The sequence below is a fragment of the Erpetoichthys calabaricus genome, chromosome 10 (assembly GCF_900747795.2).
Source record: "Erpetoichthys calabaricus chromosome 10, fErpCal1.3, whole genome shotgun sequence".
In the NCBI taxonomy this organism is placed as follows: domain Eukaryota; kingdom Metazoa; phylum Chordata; class Cladistia; order Polypteriformes; family Polypteridae; genus Erpetoichthys; species Erpetoichthys calabaricus.
The window spans coordinates 1,103,746-1,108,807 of NC_041403.2; positions in this window are offsets into that span (position 1 = coordinate 1,103,746).

The window sequence follows — 5,062 nt, forward strand, 5'->3', positions numbered from 1 at the left end:
AGTTCATCCAGAAAGTATTCCCAGCGCTTCATCACTTTTTCCACATTTTGTTATGTTACAGCCTTATTCCAAAATGGATTAAATTCATTTTTTTCCTCAGAATTCTACACACAACACCCCATAATGACAACATGAAAAAAAGTTTACTTGAGGTTTTTGCAAATTTATTAAAAATAAAAAAATTGAGAAAGCACATGTCCATAAGTATTCACAGCCTTTGCCATGAAGCTCCAAATTGAGCTCAGGTGCCTCCTGTTTCCCCTGATCATCCTTGAGATGTTTCTGCAGCTTCATTGGAGTCCACCTGTGGTAAATTCAGTTGACTGGATGTGATTTGGAAAGGCACACACCTGTCTATAGAAGGTCCCACAGTTGACAGTTCATGTCAGAGCACAAACCAAGCATGAAGTCAAAGGAATTGTCTGTAGACCTCCAAGACAGGATTGTCTCGAGGCACAAATCTGGGGAAGGTTACAGAAAAATTTCTGCTGCTTTGAAGGTCCCAATGAGCACAGTGGCCTCCATCATCTGTAAGTGGAAGAAGCTCGAAACCACCAGGACTCTTCCTAGAGCTGGCCGGCCATCTAAACTGAGCGATCAGGGGAGAAGGGCCTTAGTCAGGGAGGTGACCAAGAACCCGATGGTCACTCTGTCAGAGCTCCAGAGGTCCTCTGTGGAGAGAGGAGAACCTTCCAGAAGGACAACCATCTCTGCAGCAATCCACCAATCAGGCCTGTATGGTAGAGTGGCCAGACGGAAGCCACTCCTTAGTAAAAGGCACATGGCAGCCCGCCTGGAGTTTGCCAAAAGGCACCTGAAGGACTCTCAGACCATGAGAAAGAAAATTCTCTGGTCTGATGAGACAAAGACTGAACTCTTTGGTGTGAATGCCAGGCGTCACGTTTGGAGGAAACCAGGCACTGCTCATCACCAGGCCAATACCATCCCTACAGTGAAGCATGGTGGTGGCAGCATCATGCTGTGGGAACTGGGAGACTAGTCAGGATAAAGGAAAGATGACTGCAGCAATGTACAGAGACATCCTGGATGAAAACCTGCTCCAGAGCACTCCTGACCTCAGACTGGGGCGACGTTTCATCTTTCAGCAGGACAACGACCCTAAGCACACAGCCAAGATATCAAAGGAGTGGCTTCAGGACAACTCTGTGAATGTCCTTGAGTGGCCCAGCCAGAGCCCAGACTTGAATCCGATTGAACATCTCTGGAGAGATCTTAAAATGGCTGTGCACCGGCGCTTCCCATCCAACCTGATGGAGCTTGAGAGGTGCTGCAAAGAGGAATGGGCCAAACTGGCCAAGGATAGGTGTGCCAAGCTTGTGGCATCATATTCAAAAAGACTTGAGGCTGGAATTGCTGCCAAAGGGGCATCGACAAAGTATTGAGCAAAAGCTGGGAATACTTATGGACATGGGATTTCTCAGTTTGTTTATTTTTAATAAATTTGCAAAAATCTCAAGTAAACTTTTTTCACGTTGTCATTATGGGGTGTTGTGTGCAGAATTCTGAGGAAAAAAATTAATTTAATCCATTTTGGAATAAGGCTGTAACATAACAAAATGTGGAGAAAGTGATGCGCTGTGAATACTTTCTGGATGAACTGTATAATCACTAGGTTACAAAGTTGCCCTTTTATTATCCAGAACTTGTTGTTTAAGTGGCTTTTACAGAAATACGAAAGGTCAGGTTCATCCGTCCATTGCCTTGACCAGGTCACAGGGAAGCAAACAGTCAAAGGACTTAGACAGACAGAGAGAGAGACAGACAGGCGGACAGACAAAGGCGTGTGCCGCAATATTCACAGGAATACAAAGCTGGGAAAACTACAAGGACGGCGCTGATGAGCTTCTGTCTTCCTGCTTAACATTTGAGCACAACGTGTCTTTCAAACCTGATGTCCTACACTCTGTGACCTCCAGGGGGCGTAGCAGCACCCCAAACCCCCTACTCCGCACAGTCAAATACAAGACAGGATGCCTTGACAGGTTTGTAAAACTACTCCACCAGTGACTCTTAAACTCCATTTGTTCTTCACTGGCACTTGACGAGGCTGTGAGGCTCCTTTGCTCAACAAACAGCCATGTCATTCCGGGCAGGTTACTTGCATATCAAAATAATTCTTTTGGCTTTCAATAGCTTCTTAATATGTGGAAAATAAGAAATGTTGAATGTATCACAAGTTACCTAGCAGGACGCTGACAGATGAAGACCTGAACGTGCAGCAAACGTCCTTTCAAATCTGAAATCCACTGGTCGTCTATAAATCTGTCATCATCATCATCATCATCGTCATCATCATCAGTTCACGGCTATGGAAGTCCTTAGGAGATGGCACTGGACTGAGGTTCTGGCTGGGAACTTGTGACTGCGTCAGTGAAGTGTCGCCCCCTAGTGGTCCCAACCTCACCGACACAGTCACAGGTTCAAATAACAATTATTTAATGTTCACAAACACCTTTTACAGGTTTCTTTGCAAACAGAAGTGATGTTGATTGTTCTTTACACTCCTTCCACACCTCCCAACAAGCGACGTCCACCTCCACTCAACTTCAAATCTGTCTGCAGATGAGGTGGCCTCCTTTTCTGTGCCAGACCAGGGAGCACTTCTCATACTACAGTACTGCACTGTGGAAGAACTTCTGGGTCAGGCGGAAGCTCCTCAGAATGAGGACAGTTCTACCCTACAGATCCCCCTGATGAAACCCGTGGCACCTGGCAGAGTTACCCAACAGGACTACAATTCCCAACATACCATCTGGGTGTCTGCATGGGTGTCCCAGCCCAGAAGCTCTGCCACCCAGCAAATTAGGGGGCCTGTACAGTCTGGGGCATTTCCAGCTCCACACTCTCTATCCCAGCCAGAATGTCAGTCCAGTGCCATCTCCTGTTATAAGATCTAAATGAATAAAGTTCTTTTTGGAACCTTCTTTATGAGACCCATCAGGCTGAAGAGCTCCTTTGGCACTTTGATTTTTAAGAGTGTAGGAAGATGAATTAAAATGGCTGCAGTTTCAACATCACAACTGTGTTATCAGAGTATACTAAGTGGGAATTCTGGCCATGACACGACTGGGGAGGTTAACTGACACACTTAACACAGCCATTGTGTCTGTTCGTGCAGCTCTTCTTCTGTCAAGCCGGTCCTGCTCTTTGTCACCGTTGTCGTCATGGCTGTCCTGGACATAAAGCAGCAGTATGACTACTTAATTACAGGATAAGATTAAGAAAGAACTACAGCATAACAAACATTTATATAAATGAGGGAAGTCGCTAACTGGCTAAGGGCTCCAAGAACTTGTCAAGTAACAATGGCAGGTGGACATGCTAATGCCATCTACAGGAGGTGTCAGTTTACAGCCGGGATTTCCACATCCACAGCGGCTCAAAGCCTCACTTTTCATTTCACTTTCGTTTATCAGTAGCTTTACTTTAAAGATGGAAAGAAAATCCCGACACGGCGCTCTCTGAGGATTACTGCGTCTTGCTCTCCTCTGCTCCTGACACGGACACTCCTTTCAGCGACATCGCAAAAACAACTCGCGGACTGCAGCGCGCACGCGCACAAGCAAACCGAACGGAACGACCAACGGCCTGGGCGCCCTCTGGCGGCCGCGGGGGTCCTAAGCAGCCGCAGCGTTCATTGACACTTATGGTCGGCTCTGCCTCATGACCACTGTTTGCTTCGGTTTTTAAGTGTTGATTCTTTTAGATGAAGCGGACCTCCCTTCTGCTAGTCACCTGAGGTGGGCATCAATGGTTTTAAAGAGGATCTTAAAAGGCTTCTCAGTTGGTCATTTTATTGTTAATATGCTCTTAAAATGCTGCTCCTTCAACACGGGCTCTCCATGGGGCTGTGTGGGTCCTTGCGGAATTAGTGCTTGACAAAGAACCATTGCATTCTGGGAAGGCTTCTTTATATGTGAAGTTGGTGCTTAGGGCTTTGAAAAGGGTCCTGAAATGTCAAAAACGCAGAAACCTTTAACGTCTAGTGGGCTGCTGTGCACGGCACTGACGGCATGGGGACATCAGAAATGGGCCAGTGACCGTGTGGAGTACAAGTCCTTTAAAAATCACAAAGCCATTGGCATCTCACGAGTTTGTTATCATCCATCCAACATGATTGTCCAGGGTTAGGGGCACACGGCATGTGAAGATTATCATCTATCTATGCATTATATAGTGCCTTTCACATCTATCTATCTATCTATCTATCTATCTATCTATCTATCTATCTATCTATCTATCTATCTATCTATCTATCTATCTATCATATAGTGCCTTTCACTCTATCTATCTATCTATCTATCTATCTATCTATCTATCTATCTATCTATCTATCTATCTATCTATCTATCTATCTATCTATCTATCTATCTATTATATAGTGCCTTTCTATCTATCTATCTATCTATCTATCTATCTATCTATCTATCTATCTATCTATCTATCTATCTATCTATCTATCTATCTATCTATCTATTATATAGTACCTTTCACATCTATCTATCTATCTATCTATCTATCTATCTATCTATCTATCTATCTATCTATCTATCTATCTATCTATCTATCTATTATATAGTACCTTTCACATCTATCTATCTATCTATCTATCTATCTATCTATCTATCTATCTATCTATCTATCTATCTATCTATCTATCACTTATATAGTGCCTTTCATATTCATGTTTATTTTGTGAAGTAAATGAGCGGTTCTTTCATGCTGTGTTTTGTTCTTTTAGGAACTAAAACGGCTCCTCCATGGCTTCTCTCTGAAGATCTGCTCTGTCGTGGAGAATCGATTTTTTTTTCTTTAATTTGTTTTGTTCACATTTTATGCCGTTTAGCATTTTAATTTTGTGTCTCACCGTATGTGTGTTTTGTGAATTTGTTTTTCCTTTTACAGCCTTTGTAATAACGTTTTGACTATACATACAATTCCGGTGGTTTATTTCAAGCGTGTAAAATGTCATAAAGTGTTCGCCAGCCGATGGCCCTTAAAGATTCCTCAGTACCGCCCGTCATTTGCCCCGTTTATTGAT